Source organism: Diabrotica virgifera, chromosome 3 (genome assembly GCF_917563875.1).
Source record: "Diabrotica virgifera virgifera chromosome 3, PGI_DIABVI_V3a".
In the NCBI taxonomy this organism is placed as follows: Eukaryota; Metazoa; Arthropoda; class Insecta; order Coleoptera; family Chrysomelidae; genus Diabrotica; species Diabrotica virgifera.
Window position 1 is genome coordinate 118,635,939 of NC_065445.1, and position 25,432 is coordinate 118,661,370.

The following is a 25,432-nucleotide window of genomic DNA, read 5'->3' on the forward strand; positions in this document are numbered from 1 at the left end:
ACACATTAAAAATTTTGACAGGCGACATTTTGCGCCTTTCCCCATAATAAAAAAGTTATGATAATTAAACATAGAAGTTGCGGATTAATTTGTTTATAGGAAATTTAAAAAAAATTAACCTATAAACTTTAAAAATCTGGCTGGTTATAGAAACATTTACCAAAGTTTAAAATGTTCGTTTTGAGTTCTTCTGTCACTTGCATTAGCCAGAATTTTAAAGTTTATAGCTTAGTTTTGTTTAAATTTCTTGTAAACAAATTACTTTGCAACTTTTTAGTGAAACTTTTAAGGTTCAATTGTTATAACTTTTTTATTGATAAAGGTTAAATAATTTTGCGAAGTATTTTTTAAAGCTGAAGCAATTACCATTAAAGTGATGGGGTTTTGAAAATTAATCGCATGTATGAAAGCTGATTTATACTTGGAAAAGCTCAATCGAATGCCTATTTTGCAATTGATTTTCAAGAAAGTTGTTATAACTCCGGTTCTAACAATACGATCAAAGTTTTCCATACGCCATTTTGACCCCTCGCCCTTAGACTAGAGACTAGACTATTAAGAAAAATAAAATAAACCGAATGAATATTTTTCATGTTGTGTTTATTTCGTCTAAATTTCGTCCAGCTTAAGTATTTGAAACATAATACTAACTGCAAATAGATGGTACTTTAAGTTACGATTATTAATATTTCATAGAAATTTGAATTTTCCAAATTTGAAAATGAATATCAGTTTTTTGAAGAATATAGTGAAGAATACAGTGTTGAAAATTACATATTAAGTTTCTCAAGTAAGCTATAAAATATTTAATAATATACACTCCTGGTCAAAAAAATCCGCACACCTTAAAAATTGGTCATTTTTGATGTCTCGAATTTCCTAAACCTTTTGTCCGATTTAAGTCATTTTTTTAATATATTATAGCCTTATTATTTAACAATATTGCTGTAATAATATTGTTACTAGACAGGTAAATTTTCATTGTATACCGGGTGTACCAATCAAACTGTGTTTTTTTCTCAAAGTTCGCCACACCCTGTGGAATATTCTAGCATTTATAAAGTACTGAAATTAAAACCCAACTACATATAACCTCATGTTTTCTTAACATTCTGTTTTTGATTTATTCGGGTATGTTGGATAATAAAAAAGTTAACTACTTTTACAACTAGCCATGTTTTTCATCAATACAGGGTGTTTTGAAATAAGTATTACAAACTTTAAGGGGTAATTCTGCATTAAAAAATAATAACAGTTTGCTTTATAAACGTATGTCCGCAAATTCTTCGTTTCCGAGATACGGGGTGTTGAAATTTTTCTTAAAAACTGACGATTTATGTATGGCTCTGACTCCGGTTGAGATATGCAAATTAAATTTGGTGGGTTTTAATAGGTAGTTATTAGGTAGGCTTACCATAATTACGAAGAGCCAAACCGGGACGCAGAAGATGAAGAGGCTCATTTTCGTTTTGCTTTTCGTTTAGTTTGTGTAAAAAATGTGAATATATTTTTTATGAGAAAAAGATATAAAGTACAATACAAACAACACTAAAAATTTGACCAGTTATATTATTTATTTATTTATTTTTATAAAATTATATTTGCCATAAAATTCAGTACATGACATGTTCAAGTTGAGTTTGCACGTAAACAAGGCATATTCTTCCTCCCGATCGTCAGACCACATTTTTTTCATCCGTGAAAAAATTCTCTCCAGTGGCGCTGAAGTACCGGGTAGACACATAGCAAACTCCATAATTTTTTTAATTCAGCACCTCAATACGCTACTTGTGAAAATGGGTGAATAGCTGGACTCATTTCTCGGAATAACTAGTTTCATTAGCATGAAGAGAAGTATCCATTCTCAAATGTGGTCTCGAGGTAAGAAAGTAGAAAACTCAAAGAGGTACCACAAAAATGTATATTATAAAAATGTCATACAAGGACGCGTTTCGGCTCTTACCGAGCCATCATCAGCTTGAAATACAGGAGCAAAGTCTAAAACTGTCCAGACCAGGGAGGAAGAAGAATCTAATAGCTTACATTGTATTGGGTTCTTTAGGTTTCATTCTAAGTTATAAGTAGTGTATTAGACATTAAGGGTATAAAAATTCATTTTAAGATTTAAATGACTTCCTCTTTGAGAGAAACCATCTTGCGAACAGATCAGGTGCAAGGAACTTTTCCTTGCACCTGACATTTTTATAATATACATTTTTGTGGTACCTCTTTGAGTTTTCTACTTTCTTAGTTTCATTAGAATTTTGGAAGAAGCCTTTTACCACAGTATAAAGAGGGGCAGTAGAACCACTCTCCGAAAAATTGGAAGTAAAATCTGTAGTCGCGCATGGTGACCGCGCAATGTTCTTAGTCGCTTTTGCCCCACTCTCGCATTGCTAGTCGCATAGAAACGTACGGGTTTTAACAGGGAAAACCCGCATCCACCACTGGTGAATTATCAAGTGCGTACTGCCGGTATTACTTCTTGAGATCAAAGTGCCGACAGAGAAGTGGTTTTACTGTCCCTTTTTATACTGTGCCTTTTACCATTAACACATCATCAAATAACTCATCAATCTTTATTTGGGTTTTCGATTCAGGTTTTTGCATTTTTTTTATATTTTTTGCTGCTTTTTCGATGTCACTCCAGTTAAGCTCATTTTTCAAGCAGAACTACTCAAAATCTTCGGCTCCGCCGAAGATCTTTTCCCACAATTCTAAATAAGAAATGCAGCGCTCATAGAAAGCGTGAACGTCACTCATGAAGTTTTCGACATTTATCAACATTTATCGACATTTCAACATTATCATTCAATTTATTTAAGAGTTGTTTAGCTGCTTGTGGAAGAAATTTGTTTTTCATCCTGTTTTGAAGATTGTTTTTTAACTTTTGTGAACTCCATACCTACATCTGTCACAGTTGAGTTAGTCTTTTCCATAGACTAAACGGTTTTGTTGAATACATTTAACTGTCCGAGCACAAACCAAAAGTAAAGTGCTCCCAGTTCTGTTGTGAAGAAATTTAGCAATGCGAGAGGGCAGTTTACTTGAGCAAGAAAATAAGATTTCAAGCATTAGTGTAGCGGCAGTATCCTTTCCACAGCTGGTAATAAAGACAGCAATCTTGTATTTCCATGTTTCACTAATTTTTTGAACTCGATGGCAGCTGTCTCACAAAACCCTTTTAAGTTTGTAACGCGTACTATACGGTATATATACAAAAATATTTGTATATTTTTACAATGATTGCTTGTATTTCGACAGGAAGACCATTAACTGCATGTTGAATTATTTTGTGAACGATGTGTGCGCTGGAACAAATGCCTTTTATGGTAACGCCGATAACTTCCTTGAACCTGGAATAGACGTTGTTGTTGTCTCGCCAGTTTTCCCTCCGAAATTCGTATTACAGTTATCACCACAGAAAGCTGCCATCTTGTTTTCTATTTAGTGTTTTTTTATTATCGACATTATGTGATTTGCCAAGATTTCAGACGTTTCTCCGGCGACAAATTAAAAATCGAGTAACTTGACAGACAGATATTCTGTCTCAGGTACCAAGTACCTAACAACTTTTGGTGCCTGTAAATTGAACATCATGTATGTTTGATGTATCTGTTGAAATGCCCGAAAATTTGCATTTTTTTAGCTCGTTGTGTAGTTCATCTCTTGCCATCGGTGCGAGGTGCAATCACTCAGGAGCAATCAGATGTCTTAAATTTATGTATTATTGTGGATTGCTATATGGAATGCAAAAGTAGCTTCTTTAGCAGCAATGGAAAGTTCATTTTCTACGGGTTCAGCATTTTTGAAAAACGATGTTATGGTAGATGAGTTTGCAATGGTACTTGCGCTGGACTTGTGTTTTGAGCACTTTAGACGATCCTTGATCAATGGCTTGGGTGTTGGTGTTGTTCAAGTTTGACCGGGACACTAATGCAAACCGGCCGGGACGCCGGGACAGGGATCTCAAACCGGGACCGTCCCGGTCAAACCGGGACGTATGGTAAGCCTATTATTAGGCATTTTTTGACATACAACTAAAATTTTATATTCACCATTGGCGCGCATACAGTTAATATGACCCGTACGGGTAATGATCTGAATTTTTTATAGAAAAAATTAGTACGCTTCTGAGATATTTCAAATTAAAAATCATTTTTGTATTTCTCGTTCAATTTACAATAAAAACCTTTCCTGCCTTTTCTCATATGAGGCGCTGTTTTTATGCAAAAAAAAATAAAACATATTAACGTTTACACAGCATTTGAAATAAGTTTCTATGCGAATACTTTGTTAAGCGTTAATATATTTTATTTTTTTTCATAAAAACGGCGCCTCATATCAAAAACAGGCAAGAAATATTTTTTGTTGTAAATTAAACCAGGAATTCAAAAATTATTTTAAATTTAAAATATCTCAGTAAAGTAGGTACTATTTTTTTTTTAAATTCAGACCATTACCCGTACGGGTCATATTAGCCGTATGCGCGCCAATGGTAAATATATAATTCTTAGTTGTATGTCAAAAAATGTTCAATAACTACATTTTTAATCTCATTAAGTTGCATTTGCATATTTCAACCTGTTGTAGAGCAATACATAAATCGTCAGTTTGTAAGAAAAATTTCAACACCCTGTATCTCGGAAATGAAGCATCTACGAACATACCCGTACGAGGCTTAGAAACGGGGGAAGGTTTAGAAAAGCTAAGGCTATAGTTGGTTTTAATTTCAGTATATAATAAATGCTAGAATATTCCACAGGGCGTGGCGAACTTTGAGAAAAAAACTCAGTTTGATTGGTAGGCTACACCCGGTATACAATGACAATTTACTTGTCTAGCAACAATATTCTTACAGGGATATTGTTAAATAATAAGTCTATAATATATTAAAAAAATCACTTAAATCGGACAACAGGTTTAGGAAATTCGAGACATCAAAAATGACCCATTTTTAAGGTGTCAGGATTTTTTTGACCAGGAGTGTAGTTAATTTATCAGTGCTGGCACTGCTAAAACCATTAATTTTATTTGCAGTTAGCTTACGCGTTTGGCCACTATGATATTCTACACTACTTACAAATGGATTGATTCTAGTTTTGTATTTAGAGGTATAGGTTTACATGAAACAACGAAAGAAATACTACAGTAATTACTAATGATTAACATTTAATAAGCAAGGGATCTACTTACTTTTTGTTCCAAAGTGGAAACAGAAAATACATAAATATTAAGCAATTTATTCTATACCTTCATAATGTCAGTTTGGTTACTAGATTTTGTTACTCATCAATAAATTTTCAATTAAAATAATGGGTACTATTAAGAGACGTTTTAAATTATGTTAATTTATTGTCAACCAGTCGTTTTGAAGTTCCAGATTTGAAGTCTAAAAATTATACGAATAAGCTGAATTTTACTGAGAATGTCAATTTTGGGACACCCAAAATGATGCAAAAAAGTTTGCCACTCCTAACCCCGGGCTTCACCTCTAAAACCCCCTCGCAGGGCAGGGCAGAACTGAAAACATTGATTTACCAAGAATCTATAACTCGTAGAAAAATGTGTTTCAAACAAAAAATATAATAGGGAACTTGCACATTTTTTTTATTACATAATAATGTTCAGTTTTGTATAAAAATGAGATTTCCAAAATGTTACGCTTCAAAAACTCATAATAACTTAGAACTACAAATAGTCCTGTCGCCAGGGGGGGTACAACGGCCTCGTTAATTCAGATGGACTTACCCAAGTTTTTTTTATGTATTTTGACCCGTAGAACACGAATTTTTTGGGTAACAGTTGATCCGGATGTCGATAAGATTGTTATAGACCAAGAACTTGAGGAATCAAATAACAGCGATTTTTGGCAAAACAAAACAATATTTTGTATTTTTTGGGTCATTTTAAGCAAAAAATATTTCTACAAGTTTTTTAGTAGGATGCACAGTTTTCGAGATAAACGCGGTTGAACTTTCAAAAAATCGAAAAACTGCAATTTTTAAACCCGAATAACTTTTGATTAAAAAATAAAATAGCAATTCTGCTTAGCGCCTTTGAAAGTTCAAGTCAAATTATGTCGGTTTTGATTATTTGCATTGCTAAAAATTTATTGTGTTATTGTTAAACAAAGCTACAAACAACTAGTGCGTGAGTGATGTTTCTATGATTTCTCATTTAAAATCGAACGAGTAGGTAGAATAGGTACTAGTGCAATCAAGACTATTTCTACGTTACATGCGGTAAAACGCATGTAAAAGCACGGGAAACCCTACGTGTTTATAGCTTTGTTAAACAATAAAAAAATAAATTTTTACCAATGCAAATAATCAAAACCGATATAATTTGACTTAAACTTTCAAATGCGGTAAGCAGACTTGCTATTTTATTTTTTAATCAAAAGTTATTCGGGTTCAGAAATTGCAATTTTTCGATTTTTTTAAAGTTCAACCGCGTTTATCTCGAAAACTGTGCATCCTACGAAAAAACTTGTAGAAATATTTTTTACTTAAAATGGCCCAAAAAATACAAAATATTGTTTTGTTTTGCCAAAAATCGCTGTTATTTGATTCCTCAAGTTCTTGGTCTATAACAATCTTATCGACATCCGGATCAACTGTTACCCAAAAAATTCGTGTTCTACGGGTCAAAATACATAAAAAAAACTTGAGTAAGTCCATCTGAATTAACGAGGCCGTTGTACCCCCCCTGGCGACAGGACTAAAATTTAAAGTCTTCTTTATCTTAAAATAGTTCAAACGACCCGTGACGTCACAGAGTTTAACTATCTGGTCCCGTTTATGGTTATATTTACGTATATTCTTCTTCTTCTTCTTTAGTTTATTGGCCTCCACCTACTTGGGTATTTAGCCAGATCGTCGTCGGGGAATAAAGGAAAAATATTTATATTCTAATGACATTTATCGTATGTCATTGTAATAAAATATACCAGTTTGTTGATATTGCAGTTTGATACAGTTTTTGAAGGAAAGGAACGAAGGTTTACTATTGAAAATAAAGCCATTTTGTAAAAGTATAAATTTTTTATGAATAGTTCAAACGATCAAAAACATTTGTAACGTCACATAACTGTATTTTCTATTGACGTTTATAATGTCTAATTTAAAACCATATATACAATAGGGAACTTGCACATTTTTTTTATTACATAATAATGTTCAGTTTTGTTTAAAAATGAGATTTCCAAAATTTCACGCTTCAAAAACTCGTAATAACTTAGAAATACATATTTAAAGTCTTCTGCGGTATAAAATAGTTCAAACGACCCGTGACGTCACATAGTTTTACATTAGTCTATTATTATTATTATGGTTATATTTCGTTGTGTCTAGGTACACGCTAACGTGTACGCAAATAAAAAAGTTAGGTACACGCGAATTAATCTTCATCAAGCCAGTGACGTCATTATTTAGCGTGCGCAGTGACTGTATATTTTAGTACATGCTATTTGATATGTTTAGTGTTTGTTTGATAGAAAAATATTTGTTAAGTGATGGGAAGCAGAACTATTCAGATGTTTCAAACTTAATTGTAATAAATCAATGTATATATAAAAGTATATACAGTGGAACCTCGATTATCCGTCTCTCCATTAACCGTCACCTCTGTTAACCGTCAGGGTCCGAACAAACATAAGTTGTATGTATTGAGCACATTAGGAAAAAATTGAGTCATCAATTCATTTTTTTAGCATTGTGATAAGCCAAACGAAATTCGCTGAAATGTACAGTGTGGTAACAAATGAAGTTATGGCTGAATCAACTGTTTTGTTTTCGTTGCCTAAAGATGACGAATATTTAATTAGTGATGAGGACGCAAATGACTATCGATTGCTGACAGATGATGAAATTGTTGAAAAGGCAAAACAGAGGCTGACGAAACAGGTTTAGAAACTGACACAAACTTGGAATTTGACGGTGGCGATGTCGATGATGCTTTTGCAACTGACAAAGATTTGCCTAACGAAGCTAGAGAAGATGCATATCACATGCAACCATCCCAGATAGCACAAGTACGTTTTATGGACATCCAATGGACGTACATCTGTGTACATTGGAACGTCCAATGGACGTCCCGCTAAGGTACAATGGACATCCGATGGACATCCAACGAATGTCCAGAGTTCACAAAATTGGACGTCCATAGAACGTCCGCTACAAACGTACATTGTACGTTGTATTGAAGCTTTCAGTGTACACCTTATGTACATTCAATGTACGTCTTATGGACATTTGTAGGGCACTTTTCAGAAAGAAATCTAGTATCTATAATTTTGTGAATACATAGCAAAAAGCCTTTATAGGAAATAGTTCCTTATAATACTAAACTTATACTTAAAAATATTACACAAAAGACCTTTTTATTTCTCTTTACTATAACTTCATTATAATATATACTTTATTATAGGAACTAGGAACTTCATTAATGCACGACTGCACTTGCACGATAAACAGAAAACACAAATATATCACAGGATGTATTTTCATAAAAACGAGATTCAGATAATGACGCCCTAGGAAGCATGCACATTAAAAGAGGTTTAATCTCTGTTCTGTTTCTGTTCCAAACTATTTTTAGAGTCAGTACCGTTGTTGTATATTACAAGCGCGTTTGCCATTCTGTGAATTATCATAAATAAACCATCCTTCAATATTCCACAACAATTAACAGCGATAATCCCCTAAAAGTACCTGCCTAATACTAACTTTCACGACCGATAGCGCGAAGAGCGACAACGTTGTCAAGAAGATTCTCATTTAGTTTGTATTGGGACTTAATATAATAGTCGCGTTTTGTGTAAAATATCCATGGACCACAAATGGATGTCCAATGTACGTTGAAATCCAACGTCCAATGGACGTCCCGTAATGTACGTACATAGTACGTCCAGTTTTGGTCCATGGACGTTTGGACTTTAAATGTACGTTATATGGACGTACATCGGACGTTGTGTGCTATATGGGATTCATCGAGTGGTATTTTCGAAAACAAGAATCCAATAAAATAGATTGCATGATCTTACGCCGAATAAGAAAATCAGCCCTTGCAAAATGTGAAGCATCAGTAAAACAAACAAAGATTTCAGAATATTTTAAACCAAATTTGACAATATTAACACGAGCACAAATTTCTCTTGTATCATCAAACAAAACGTACAAATAAAATTTGAGAGTTTTATTATCAATTTTTATTTTTTTTATGTTCTGTTAACCGTCTTTTCGATTACCCGTCATACCCTTGGTCCGGTGCCCTGACGGATAATCGAGGTTCTACTGTATTTAGGTTAGCAAAATAAATATATGTATTTAGTTGACATGACACGTACAAAATATTGTTAAATTAATTTTTATACGTAAGTTAATTATTATAATCAACTATTCTAAATGGGATATCAGCCACAATTTAACTAATAAAATGATTTTATTAACGTTTCGACGTCCAAATCGGATGGCATTGTCAAAATACAAAAATTAGTTAGATTAAATAAATTATTAGAAAAACTTACAACATTTTTGTTTAATTTAATAATATTTTGTATTTTGACAACGACGACGCACGTCCGATTTAGACGTCGAAACGTTAATAAAATCATTTTTTTAGTTAAATTGCGGCTTAGTTCCCATTGAGAATAGTTGATTACAAAAATGCCACAAGGAAATAGCTTCAGAACAAGTTAATTATTATTGTGAAAGCTTTAGGTCTTCTTTTTATTTTAATTTTGGACGGTAATACTATTTCACTTATAACTAAAAAAATATATATAAATTATAGTCTCTTAACTTTTTCATACTGTTTAAAAATGTTGTTAAACTCATTAAAACAACTAAATAATTGTCCACACTGCATAGTTAATTTAAAAACAAACACTAAACAAATAAAAAATAAGAAATCTCTTTACTAATCAATATTAAAATTAAAGTGTAAGCACAACGTGATTAAACAAATTCCAAAACTCTGACACTCTAACTTTTTTATTTGCGTACACGTTAGCGTGTACCTAGACACAGCGTTATATTTAGGTATATTCTTCTTCTCCTTCTTTAGTTTATTGGCCTCCACCTACTTGGGTATTTGGCCAGCTCGTCGTCGGGGAATAAAGGAAAAATATTTATATTCTAATGACATTTATCGTATGTCGTTGTAATAATATATACCAGTTCGTTGAGATTGGAGTTTGATACAGTTTTTGAAGGAAAGGAAAGAAGATTTACTATTGAAAATAAAACCATTTTGTAAAAGTACAAATTTTCTATGAATAGTTCAAACGATCAAAAACACTTTTAACGTCACATAACTGTATTTTTTACTGACGTTTATAATGTCTAATTTAAAATTATATATACAATTGGTGTAGAATGTAAACATACAACGGCGTGACGTCACGACGCGTTTTGGGGTGGCTGGTATAAGTTGAATTTTTAGTCGTCTTTAGGGGCCAAACGAAAGACAAACAAAACTTTTTTATCTTTGATACAGGTTCTAAATTATGTTGTGTTGTAATTTATAACATTTTTTTCGAATTTAAAATTTTATGCAAGTTTCCTATTGGTGTAGAATGTAAACATACCACCCCGTGACGTCACGACGCGTTTTGGGGTGGCTGGTATAAGTTGAATTTTTAGTCATCTTTAGGGGCCAAACGAAAGACAAACAAAACTTTTTTTTTTTTGATACAGGTTCTAAATTATATTCTGTTGTGATTTATACCAATTTTTTCGAATTTAAAATTTTATGCAAGTTCCCTATTGTATTTTATATGAATTAATAAATGCTTATTTTGAACAAAAATGTTTATTGGCAGTTTTTGTGTTACTCTTAGAAACAACGCTTCAAGCTACCGGCGATTTTGAATGTCAGTTAAGCGAGAGTAATAAATTTAAATAACATTTGTATTAACTCATCGGTAAAAATTCGATACCTTTTGATATCGAGTATCCTGTTGATAAGAATTCAGTGTTTCAAAGGTGAAGGGTGCAATTTTTTATTTTGTTGCAAATGAAGCTAGATAGGTAAATAATTAATCGCGTTTCGCGATTCTTGCTGTTTTTTACGATTCTCATGAAATGAATAAAATTATTACCTTCGAAATAATAACCAGTCACTACGGCATTTTGATAGAGCCTAATGTTCAAAATATATAACATGAAATTTCGATTTTAATTTTTGGCACCAAATATGAGGTATTTAAAATATGCCTAAAAACGCTGAATTTAAACTTTTACGTTACAAATATTTACAGGAAATTACTAAACGCAAGAATGCAAGAGAAAGACTTGAGTCTAATATTATTGCATGTAACTTTTTTGGTATTGTAATATAATTCAAATCCTTCTAACCACTGAAAGTCCTATGTTTTGGCTATCCGTGGGCAAATTTTCAGCCAAATCGAGTATGATGTATTTTGGGAATGGAGGAAAATGTAAAAACGGTATTTTAACGTTTTCCACACTATAAAATTTGATCAAAAACTTGTTTTGAACCAAAAGAACTTGTTATAATGCCATATAATGAAATTTTTGAGTCTCTTCTATTAAAATATTGTTTTCCATTGATACTTTACTATAGAAAATGAAAAATTTGTTTAAATAAATACCAAATCACTGTAAAATCGCTTAAAATATCATTTTGAGAAAAAGAAGAAGAAAAAGAAGAAGAAGAAGATAATTCGACCTTAAATGTTTTATTTCTACATCCCGCAGATGTAAAACCAATTTTCAGACAAATCAGAGATTAAATAGTTATTTTCCTAACAAGTGCAGAAAGTCATTCTTTTCCGCACGCGACTGCAGTTTGCCGAACGACGCGAAGCGGGAGTTCGGCAAGCAGTCGAGTGCGGAAAAGAGACTTTCTGCAAGAGTTAGGAACAATATTTTTTCTAAGAGTCTTTAAAAAATTACCAAATCTTATTCAATTAATTTAATTAATATGAAAATACATACACAGATTAATTCTTTGACAAGGTTGTCAAAACCAAACTTTCAATATAACTAGTTAGCATGACGACGATCTTGGTTTCCATGACGATGATTCAAAACGACTGTTATTGTCTACCGATTTGACTTTCGAATATTACGTCAAAATAATTTTATTTCATCGAATTGTCGCGTTAATTTCATTAAAACAGGAACACAATAAGATATATTTGAATTAAATTAGTAAATAATATCTAAATATTAGTTTATTGCATGTATTATAATTACTTTAAGGCCATATTAACATATCTAAATTAACACGCGTGCGGAAAAGTAAAAACCGCGTGCGAAAAAGTAACACGCGTGCGGAAAAGTAAAACTTTCTAAACTAAAATGCGTGCGCGAAAGTAGACATTTTTGAACGCTCGTAGAAAAAAGTTTTTTTGATCCAAAATTGAATGATTTGAAATGGAATCACCCTTTGACATTTTAATTAATTTGACGTTTGTCAAACGAAATAAAGACTTGCATCTCGGAACATAGTCCAGAAAGCCACTGCGCATCCTCTAGGAAAAATATTCTGATTCGGATTTTTTGCACAATCTTGCTCAAAAAGGACTCCTTTTAACGAATTTGCATGTTGCCAGGACCAAAAGGTAGTCAAAAATTTTTTAAACGTTTTTTTTTCTTTTTTTTCTAAAATTATTTTTTTGCATGGAAAAAAGTTTTTTTAGGTTTTTTGCAACATTCCAAACAGAAAAGGTCTTTAGTGACTTTTCTCTAAAAATGATAGTTTTTGACATATAAGCGATTAAAAATTGAAAAATTGCGAAATGGGCCATTTTTAACCCTCAAAAACTATGTGAAAACTGAAAATTTGAAAGTTGTTAAGGTAGGTAGATATTCTTCAAACATCGATTGATGAAATCCCGAAGAGTTCTTTGCAATACAATATTCAAAACTCCTTTGTTTTTTACTTGCTAATCAAGCGTGCGCGACACTATTTTCCACCGTTGCATGTGTATACAGTATGGTGCAAATGAAAGGAATAAATTCGTTTTTTCGTAAACCGGCGACTTAAACGAAAAATCCCGAAACATGTCGATTCTTATTTTTAAGTTATGCTATTGTGGCGTATATGGTATACTAGTGACGTCATCCATCTGGACGTGATGACGTCATCGATGATTTTTTTAAATGAGAATATGGGTCGTGTGCTAGCTCATTTGAAAGGTTCTTCAATTCTCTATTCAGTAGTATAAACATTTACATAATTATTTTTACAAGGTGTCCAAAAAATTTTTATTAAATTAAATTATTTGACAAAAAAAGAAGAATGTATGTAAGTTAATTTCACAAATAAACATTGCTTTTCGCTTAAATTAAATGTTCAAACTTCCAAGAGGCAGGTGGCTGGCGGGAGCTGGCTTGAACACTGAATTTAATCGAAAAGCAATGGTTATTTTTGAAATAAACGTTTTTTAGTTTTCGGGTAACAGTAAAAGGTATTTTGAATTAAATAAATTACATACATTCTTCTTTTTTTAAAATAATTTAATTAAAACTTTTTTGGACACCCTGTATAAATAATTATGTAAATGTTGATATTACAGAATAGAGAATTGAAGTACCTTTCAAATGAGCTAGCACACGACCCCTATTCTCATTTAAAAAATCATCGATTACGTCATCACGTCCAAATGGATGACGTCACTAGTATACCATATATGCCACAATATCATAACTTAAAAATAAAAATCGACCGGTTTCGGGATTTTTCCTTAAAGTCGCCGGTTTACGAAAAAACGAATTTATTCCTTTCATTTGCACCATACTGTATACAGTGTAGGTATACACATGCAACGGTGGAAAATACTGTCGCGCACGCTTGATTAGCAATTAAAAAACAAAGGAGTTTTGAATATTGTATTGCAAAAAACTCTTCGGGATTTCATCAATCGATGTTTAAAGAATATCTACCTATTTTGGCAACATTCAAATTTTCAGTTTTCACATAGTTTTTGAGGGTTAAAAATGGCCGATTTCGCAATTTTTCAATTTTTAATCGCTTATATGTCAAAAACTATCAACTTTAGAGAAAAGTCACTAAAGACCTTTTCTTTTTGGAATGATCCAAAAAACCTAAAAAAACTTTTTTCCATGCAAAAAAAAATTTAGGAGAAAAACAAAAAAAAAACGTTTAAAAAATTTTTGACCACCTTTTGGTCCTGGCAACATACAAATTTGTTAAAAGGAGTCCTTTTTGAGTAAGATTGTGCAAAAAATCCGAATCAGAATATTTTCCTAGCGGATGCGCAGTGGCTTTCTGGACTACCAGCAATTTAGGTTCCTTATCACAAGCGTTTATAGCCGATGTAAGCCGAATAAATCACCCGCTACTTTGAAATAATATAAAATTTTCATTTGCATTTTTAAGTACATTAGTTTTAATGCGTTTTTAGCAATGTCTCAATTGTAATCTTACTATGTAAAATTGCGAATAGACCCTAAATTACTGGCCCGACATGCAAGTTGACATTGAGGTCGGTTATCTCGAAGATGGTTTGAGATATCGAAATGCCGTTTTCAGATTTGGATTCAGGAGACAAAACTACATAGTAGGTATAAATCGGTAGATCGGCTTCAAGTATTGCAGGAGCAGCAACGCACGAACAGACTTTGTGAATATATAAACGAAAACAAAATTTTCGTTGAAAGGAGATGGAAGGACGAAGTAGATTGGGATGCTAAAAACACGATAATGGAAAATATTAGCAGTAGATCGAGATATTTGGAGAAGCCTACTCAAGGAGGTCAAGGCCAACTTGGTCAGTAGTACAGTATAACAGATTTAGCAAAAACCTTCAAGGTCACTTGCACCGCATAAACGAACGTCTGTCGTCTCTTCTAATCACGGTTGCAGATAAATCGGTTTTACTGTACCTACTATTAAAATGAATATCCAAGCACTTACTTCTTAGCATTTTCCACTCCGTATTTTCACAAAAACGAATCCATATAGACACGAAAACATTATTGTAGAAATAAACTGATTATTCAAAATATTATGGAACTACACATTAAGAAACTTCTTGACGAAACTGAATGAAAGAATATGGTTTGGTAGCCCAATCTCACGATTAAGTGCCAAAGATGAGTAGTATCTGGACCAAGGTAAGAAGAAGAGCTACCTGATCTATAAAGTAGCTACATTGCCGCATACTCATAATAATAACAAAAACGATTGTTTTTTAGAAAACAACTAAGAAACAAATCATGCAGTATAAATGTACAGCTGGCTCCTAAAAAAACTGATACGACTCTTAAAGCGCATTTTGTAGAAAATTAAGCATAATCCAGAAAGCCACTGCGCATCTGCTGGGAAAAATATTCCGATTCGGATTTTTTGCACAATCATACTCAAAAAGGACCCCTTTTAACAAATTTGCATGTTGCCAGGACCAAAAGTGGGTCAAAATTTTTTTAAAGGTTTTTTTTTGTCTTTTTTCCTAAAATTATTTTTTTTGCATGGAACAATTTTTTTTAGATTTTTTGGAACATTCCAAACAGAAAAGGTCTTTAGTGACTTTTCTCTAAAAATGATAGTTTTTGACATATAAGCGATTAAAAATTGAAAAATTGCGAAATGGGCTATTTTTAACCCTCAAAAACTATGTGAAAACTGAAAATTTGAATGTTGTTAAGGTAGGTAGATATTCTTCAAACATCGATTGATGAAATCCCGAAGAGTTCTTTGCAATACAATATTTAAAACTCCTTTGTTTTTTACTTGCTAATCAAGCGTGCGCGACACTATTTTCCACCGTTGCATGTGTATACAGTATGGTGCAAATGAAAGGAATAAATTCGTTTTTTCGTAAACCGGCGACTTAAAGGAAAAATCCCGAAACATGTCGATTCTTATTTTTAAGTTATGCTATTGTGGCGTATATGGTATACTAGTGACGTCATCCATCTGGACGTGATGACGTAATCGATGATTTTTTTAAATGAGAATAGGGGTCGTGTGCTAGCTCATTTGAAAGGTTCTTCAATTCTCTATTCAGTAGTATAAACATTTACATAATTATTTTTACAAGGTGTCCAAAAAATTTTTATTAAATTAAATTATTTGACAAAAAAAGAAGAATGTATGTAAGTTAATTTCACAAATAAACATTGCTTTTCGCTTAAATTAAATCTTACTCAAAAAGGACCCCTTTTAACAAATTTGCATGTTGCCAGGACCAAAAGTGGGTCAAAATTTTAAAGGTTTTTTTTGTCTTTTTTCCTAAAATTATTTTTTTTGCATGGAACAATTTTTTTTAGGTTTTTTGGATCATTCCAAACAGAAAAGCGACTTTTTTAGTGACTTTTCTCTAAAGTTGATAGTTTTTGACATATAAGCGATTAAAAATTGAAAGATTGCCAAATTGGTCTTTTTTAACCCTCAAAAACTATGTGAAAAACTGAAAATTTGAACGTGCCAAGGTAGCTAGATGTTCTTTAAACATCTATTGATGAAATGCCGAAAAGTTTTTTGCAATACAATATTCAAAACTCCTTTGTTTTTTAATTGTTAATCAAGCATGCACGACACTATTTTCCACCGTTGCATGTGTATACAGTATGGTGCAAATGAAAGGAATAAATTAGTTATTTCGTAAATCGGCGTCTTTAAGGAAAAATCTCGAAACAGGTCGATTTTTATTTTTAAGTTATGATATTGTGGCATATATGATATACTAGTGACGTCATCCATCTGGGCGTGATGACGTAATCGATGATTTTTTAAAATGAGAATAGGGGTCGTGTGCTAGCTCATTTGAAAGGTTCTTCAATTCTCTATTCAGTAACATAAACATTTACATAATTATTTATACAGGGTATCCAATAATTTAATTTTTTGTCAATTTGTCAAATAATTTAATTTAATACAAAATTTTAGGACACTCTATATAAATAATTATGTAAATGTTTATATTACTGAATAGAGAATTGAAGAACCTTTCAAATGAGCTAGCACACGACCCCTATTCTCATTTAAAAAAATCATCGATTACGTCATCACGTCCAGATGGATGACGTCACTAGTATACCATATACGCCACAATAGCATAACTTAAAAATAAGAATCGACATGTTTCGGGATTTTTCCTTTAAGTCGCCGGTTTACGAAGTAACGAATTTATTCCTTTCATTTGCACCATACTGTATACACATGCAAAGGTGGAAAATAGTGTCGCGCACGCTTGATTAGCAATTAAAAAACAAAGGAGTTTTGAATATTGTATTGCAAAAAACTCTACGGGATTTCATTAATCGATGTTTAAAGAATATCTACCTACCTTGGCAACATTCAAATTTCCAGTTTTTCACATAGTTTTTGAGGGTTAAAAATGGCCGACTTCGCAAAATTTTTAATCGCTTATACGTCAAAAACTATCAACTTTAGAGAAAAGTCACTAAAGAACTTTTCTGTTTGGAATGATTCAAAAAACCTAAAAAAACAAAATTTTGTTCCATGCAAAAAACACAATTTTAGGAAAAAACAAGAAAAAAAAAACGTTTAAAAAATTTTTTACCCACTTTTGGTCCTGGCAACATGCAAATTTATTAAAAGGGGTCCTTTTTGAGTAAGATTGTGCAAAAAATCCGAATCGGAATATTTTTCCTAGTGGATGCGCAGTTGCTTTCTGGACTAGCAGTGTATTCTGAAGGATGAATACTTATTATTTACATACTGTCACTGTCACTGCCAAATCTTAAAATTTGTCAGATAAATTATTCTTTTTAACCAGTTCAACCTCAAAAAATGGCTCCACATGCTAGCAAAGAACTAAAAGCAAGAATTGTAACGAGCCGTAAAGAACCATTTTAACGTAAGCAGAATAGCAGAACAACAGTTTTTAATATATAAAAGATGAAGAGAACAAGAAACTTTCGAAAGAAAGCAAGGTTCTGGAAGACCAAAAATATCTACGGCTCATGCAGATCGTACGCTTTTGGAGAGATTAGAAGAGAATCCTTTTGAAGATCCGAAAACTGCAAGAATTCGAAATAATATCAAAATTTAGACCTTTATAATTATTACAATTTATGAATTATTAGGTTTGTTCTAACAAACAGCCAAACTAGTCAGAAACCGTCGGCAAACAGTTGGTCAGTGAGAGAACATAATACAGTCACCAGTGCTATCCCCTCTACTCGCGCTGGTCCACTATTCGCTGATGGTTTCAAACCATTTGAAACTGATTTTAGAACAAACCTAATATTATTATGTAATCAGTTGTTTGTTTGTTTATTTTATTATTTGTCTGTCATAATAAATATAATAATGTCAGACCAATCAAATACACTGCTCAAAATGATCAATTCCTACTAAGTCGTATCAGTTTTTTTTATGAACCAGCTGTACACCGGATATTTGGAGTATATTACTCAATTAAACCAGAAAATACAATGATGAAAAATATTATAATCATAATCATAGGTGACATGACATAATAATATAGTGTAACAGTTGAATACAGTATTCAATAGTATGGTAGTATAAAAGTGTAATAGCACTAGTAGTATATAGAATAAATAGAAAATGATTTAAAATCTATTGGAATTAGAGCATCGAGAAGAGTTGCCAGAGACAGAGGCGAATGGAGGATTGTCCTGAAGAAGGCTTTGGCTCATAAAGAGCTGTAACACCACTGATGATGATGATGATGATGATGATGATGGTAGTATAACAGTCGAATACAAGTACATGGTCCAATATAAGTTTGTAGGTATTATTATCATCCAAAAATTTAATAAATGTCGAACCATCGAATATAAAACGATATGAGCCATGATTGGCTGATGTTATTTGAAAAGCAAAGGAATTACATAAGACTGTACTAATTTTATTTTATTTTATATAGACAAAAAAATTATCTATAACCAAACTGACATATTATCTTATACGATAAACAATAACAGTAAAAGCTACTATCGAAGCAATCCATTTGTTGACAGCTTTCTTTCAAAATAAAAAATTAGAATAAGAAAACAGGATACTTGAATAAAAGGTAACATCCTTCTCGGTTTGTTGACTGGAATGAGTGCATAGTAAGTGAGGAATTGAATTTGGTGTTTAAGTAATGTTTTATTCGCTAATTCGTTTTTTACCATTGATAATAAAAAAAAAGAAACGATACCTTTATAATTTTACATGGCTTCAAGAATAATAAAAGAAATTCACCATTTTCTAATATTACCATTGTAAATAAATAAAAAAGAATCGATACCTTTAAAATAATTCTGCAAATAATATAATATTTCAAGAATAAACTGAAAAAAGTTTTAAATGTATTAGATAGAACACAAAAAGTTTTTGTAAAATCAGTAGGTATCAGTTGACAAAATAAACAGTAAAAGAGAATCACAATAGTTTTTCACGGAAATGGAAAGTTTTGCTTAATCTACAATAACCCTGTGGAAATATAACAACGAAAACTGGAAAATATCATCGAAAAGTCCTAAAAAATATATAGATGAAATGTAACGTAACAAAAAAACTTTTAAAGAAAATAAAAATTAAGAAAATATACTGCGTATAATTTCATATTTGGTTTTTTTCTTTCTTGTTTTTTTTTGTATAATTTACATTAACTCGGGAACATAAATCTTCTTCATGTCATATATTTATCTGTAAACTGAGCTGTTATTGATATCATTTTTAATTTATTGAAAAAAGCTGATATGTTTTGTACACAGTTATGATGAATTAATGAATGGAAAAAGAAAAGTATTTTGAAAGTGTGTAACACATTTTTAATTCCTAGTTGAGCGCTTTCGGTGTACAAAGCCATCTTCAGAGCCAAAAGTACAACTAAGTAATAAAGAGGAATAATAAATTTATTAGAAAATTACAAATTCTTCCTCTGAAGCTGAAAAACTTCATAATTGTAACAAAACATCCAAGGAACAGTACATTGAACACTTCACAAAGAACACAATAAAAAGTTTTGAACGTGGTTCGGGTGCAAACACCCAACCATCTGGATGGAGTTGGAATTGCAGGCAAAATGACATTCTGTAGAGATTCTGTAAAAAGGAATAAGCTGCAGATAGAATTTATGCCGAGGAGTCGTGTGATATATGCAACGTTGCTAATTCTAGCGACATGAGGAGGTGCCTTATCCTGCTTTAGCACGAATCTGACAAATACATAGCAAATGACAACACATTATCTTCTAAAATGTTTTAAATGTACATGTCAACTGTTATTCGGCCAATCACCTCCACAAGTTCGGTAAGTATGTCCTTTCCAAGCAATACCGCTCCATAGCACTTTGCTGACTCCACCAAAACTAACGCGCTGTATGAGGTTGAAACTGGCATATCGTTCGTTAGGTAAAAGCGAGATTGACGAAACTTCATCTACAGAAGAGTTGGCGAACGAAATGTCAGTTGTAATCTCATTACAGAGCGGTCGATTTGTTTTAGTGGTGGCAGCATAGTGCTAAGGAGCGGTATTTTTTAGAAAGAGCATACTGAATTTGTGGAGATGATTTGGCGAATGGCAGCTGACACGTACATTGAAAACATTTTAGAAGATCATGTTTTTGGAATTTGCCAGCCACATTCATATCGCTAGGATAGTGAATACTTACCTTGATGAGATTCAATTTAAAAATTATACTGGCCACCATATTGCACATATCAGATTTAAATCCACTTTTGCTTTGAATTTATACTTTAAAACATCGCATTCGGGACAGAAATTCTGTTTCTATGGCACTGGGAAGGTTATGGATGGCAGCACAAAAAATTTCACTTCAAATGATAATTTCAAAATATTCCATATTTTTGCCAATGAATGTATAAAAAAATATCTTTCCAGATGATCATCGACAGTGAGCCAATAAAAATCGATAATTGATAAACGTTATAACGTTTAAATACAATAATAATTATAATCTGCCTTTTATTCATAAAAGATTTAATTATCAACTGGAACACTGTGAAAAAAAATTTTGTTTAATTTAAATATATTCTGTTTGTAATAATGCTTGATTGAAAAGAACTGAATTATTTAGAATATTAGGTGATAAAATGTTTTTTCAAAAGATTTATACACTGAATAAAGTTTAGTATAACATCAATTTAATATATCCAGATAACATAAAGTACTAGTTTACATAAATTTTACACAAAGTCCCATGCTGTGCACATTCATAACCTAACATTAAACATCTAAGCAATGAATCACTAAAAAAAAAATAAATAAGTACCTACCCAAAAAGCATTAAAGAAATAGTTTAGAAACGATCGCTCCCTTACCCTCTAGTTGTGTGTTGGATTTTTTAATAGATTATTAAAATACCTGTATATTTTGTATCGATTTTTATCTATTTTAATATTATAATAAGTTTGAGATGCTCTGAAAACTTTTTTTTTCTACAACCGTGTTAAAAATGCAATTTTTAGCACTCTATACGAGCGTTAAAAATGCTACTTTAAGGCACTAGTGCTTTAAAATTTTTATGGCACTGCAATTCGTATTGACCGTATAGGGAATTTTGATGTAATGTCAAAAAAATATAAAAATGGAATATCAGTCAAGTTCAAGTAAAAGTTTTTGTAGATATTGTGCTGTAATTACGTTTGTCGAAAAAATATTGTATGATATGCGTGTTAAGAAGTACATTTTTAAGGCACTCATGTGAATTGCAGAACTCGCTAGCGCTCATTCTGCAAATTTTCACATGCGTGCCTTAAACGTGTACTTTTGACACTTATATCATAAATAACTATTAAATACACGTGATGTGCTCTCTCAGAGAGTACAAGTCACTCTAAGGAGTCCAAAAGGATGAAATGTGCATAAGCGAATGGTGGTGGTTTCTCTATCGAAATTAAAGCTTAAACTGTGTTTCTTAAATATTATCTCCTTTAAGTACTTTTAGATTCCCTTGAAGATACAGATACACTGTATGATTACAATATACAAAAAATACATTAACTTGAAAACCGCAAATTTGTGGAACAGGAAAAAACAAAAAAAATATATTTTTTTAGATTGATTGAAGTTCGTAAAGTATCTCAATTCTTATTTAATATTAAATTTATTTTTTAACCTATTTTATTTGCGATTAGTTTATACTATATACTATGTTCTAGCATTTCTATCGATAACAGTTAACACCCAGATGAACTTTTGAAAAACCTTACTTAAAAAGTAAAAATGTAGTTCAAAAACTAAAAAAAAGTTATAAAATGGTTTACACATTTGAGTGAATATTCTAACAAGAGTATAATTTTAGATGATGAAATTAATTTAAATTTTGTTAATGAAATGGAAGGAAAATATTATTAGTCACATAATTATAAAAAAAACAGATGCCAGAACAGTAGTTAAATGAATAGATAATGATGTAGAATTTCAAAAAATAAAAAATATTTATATTATTTATTAATTATTTGAGCCAAACATTTTAAATTTGAAAGAAATGTAGTTATCATATTGAATGATAATTATTATCCGCTGTAATATACTTTTATTATTTGGTGCTCTTTTTGTTCGTTGGTCATATACTTGCTCTTTGTGGTATTTTTTTAAATCGAACATTCCTTGCTTTTTGGCGTAAATTTTCTAGTATTTTCCAATTTTTGTTTCATACGCGAACTAAATAACGACATCAGCGAACATCAGATTTTTAAGTCTTACTTATGCTGTATTCATTCCCAGGTTGTCTCATTCTAATTCGCTAAAAATATTGTCAAGTGTTACAGTAAAGATTTTAGGTCATATTATATCCCCTTGTCTTACTTCTCTTTGTATCGTAGATAACTTGTTCTGTCAATTCACGTAGCTGCATCTTTAAGCTTGTTTTACTATAGATCTTTTTAATGAGATTAATAAATCGTTCATCAATTCTGGCATTTTGCATGGCAGGAATTATTGGGTTTGTTTCAATAGAGCCAAGATTTCTTGAAATATGCCAATAGATTTCTTGAAACCCACAAAGGCCGACCTTAAAGGTGTACTATACTCATTTGTGTTTTCTATTATTTGTTTGACTGTGTATAAGTGTTCTGTTGTTCTGTAATGCTTCTTAAAGCTGTCTGCTGCTTTGGTTGATATTGCTCAATATTTCTTTCCAGTATATATATTATTGTTCTTATAAAAATAAGCTAATGGACCCTTTGGTATATTAAATCCCTTCTAGTATATGAGGTATATGAGTATGACCAATGATCTTCTGCATTAATCTGAAATATCTTCTTGTATAAACTATACAGACAACATGTGACAACATTGAAACAAGAAAAAGTGAAGAAAAGGGAATGGATGACTGAGGATATCCCAGACATGAAGAAAGAGCGACGGAAGTACAAAAACAAAAACGAACCAAAGTATCGAGAATTATGCAAAAAAATTAGAACAAAAATCAGAGAAGCTAAAGAGGGATGGCTGTCGGAAAAATGCAAAGAAATTGAACAATGCGAAAAGAAATACGATTACCAAAACATGCACAAGAATATAAAAGAAATGACAAATAAAAGCAAATACAACAACTCAGCAGCGTATATACTTGACACCAACGGAATTTTGATCTCAGAACCAACAAAGATTCTAGAAATATGGAAGCAATATGTTGAAAACCTGTTTGCTTCAGACTACCGTAATAATTACTCAATTGAAATTACCGAAAATAGTCCTTCCATTCTCAATTCAGAAGTAGAAAAAGCAATACGGTCCCTCAAAAATAACAAATTTCCAGAACCTTACAATATTCATGCTGAAGTGCTAAAACTCTTAGCACAATTCATTCCTAGAAGCCTTAACAACTCTTTTTAATAATATTATATACGACAGCGGTAGAATTCCGGAAAATTGGTTACAATCAGCCTTCGTGGCCATACCTAAAAACCCAAACACTAAATTGTGTAACCAACATAGACTGATAAGCCTAATTAATCATATCACCAAAACCAAAGTCTTCACCAAAATCATATAATATAACAGAATCTACAACAAGTGCGAAGCAGAAATCAACGAGTCACAATTTGGTTTTAAGAACGCTTTCTACAAGAACTGACTAGTAAAATATGACATGCCTCAGAAAGTCATGTCAGTAGATTCTTCATGTCAGTAATATAAGGAATATGGATCAGTAAGTCAAATGAAACAATTAATTATTGAAAATCGCAAGAAATGTTCGGGGGAGACGAACTAAAAAAAGTTTTTCATTTTAGAAATAAATCAAATGGATTTAAAAAAATCATCAATATATAATCTAAATTTATATTATTATTTTAAAATATTTAGGTAGGGAGCTTAATTTACTTACAATTGTATGAATTATGAGTTAAAAGTGCAAAAGACATTTCATTTTTTTATTACCTTTTCTATATGTTAATACATCGCAAATTGTAATAATTGTTAGAAACTCATTTTTAAATTTCTTGAGACATAGTATGCAATAAAGCTAATTGTGTATTAACATTTGGTCTGAAATGAGTACGAAATAAGTATCAAGATCTAACGTTTGCATTCTATATGTTAACAATGTTTTCTTCTAGCGATATATGACCGCTCTTTCATCAAATGTCTATAAAGCACAATAATGGATAGCTCAAATAATTCTAATATCAAGAAGAGTGTCAAATAAAAACATTAATACTGATTAATAAAACTTTATAATAAAAACCAAAAAAGTAAAAGAAATATTTTTGAACTGATATTTTTACTTATAAAATTTCTTTTCAAAAGTCCTTTGATATATTAGACACCGAGTACTGCACCTGATAAGCCAACGCGTTCACAATTATATCATCGGCAATCAAACCCAAGGGGTTCACTTCTCGCATCAGAAGATTTGCAGGTATTTTGTAAAATTCAATATATTCCGCAAAAGTCCCCATCACTTCCCTTATATTGGTGCTGGGGTTATAGTCGCAGTATTTCTTACCTACAGCCGAAAATAACGAGCAACGGTAAAAAACGACAAGCTTATAACAGTTTTTAATAGTGTAATAATATTTATAAATATTAACAAATTATATATTTTATTTTCAGTAAACAATTTAATTTCATAATAATTAAAAACTTATTTTTACTAAGACAGCAATAATAGTACGAGATCCCATTGCAAAATCACTTAAGTTTATGTTAGTTAATTAAAATCACATTTTCATATAACTTTTATAATATGAGAATAAAACGTTGCCAGTCAAAAGTGGCCTCAAATAATTTTAATTAAATAAAATTAATAGTAATTCATTTTTTAAACAAAATTTTGTTAATGACGTAGGTTCATTTTTTTATATCAAATTACAGCTATTTTTTTTACTAATACGATGATATAAGATCGCCTGTGAAAAAATTGCCGCGGATTAGGGTTGCTAGCTGTTAGAAAAGCAAGTTATCAGAGATCAAGTGAAAGAAAGCTAGCGCACAACGTCCTGGCTTTACAAGATAACTGCTTTAACAACTCGCCTTCGCCATCAAA

At 31.6% G+C, this 25,432-nt stretch overlaps 1 protein-coding gene across 8 annotated transcripts in view; it reads right to left on the bottom strand.

The window, feature by feature from the left end:
* Nucleotides 1-25,432, bottom strand: part of LOC114340960 (serine-enriched protein) — a 207,726-nt gene that overhangs the window by 18,687 nt on the left and 163,607 nt on the right. The window lies entirely within an intron of this gene.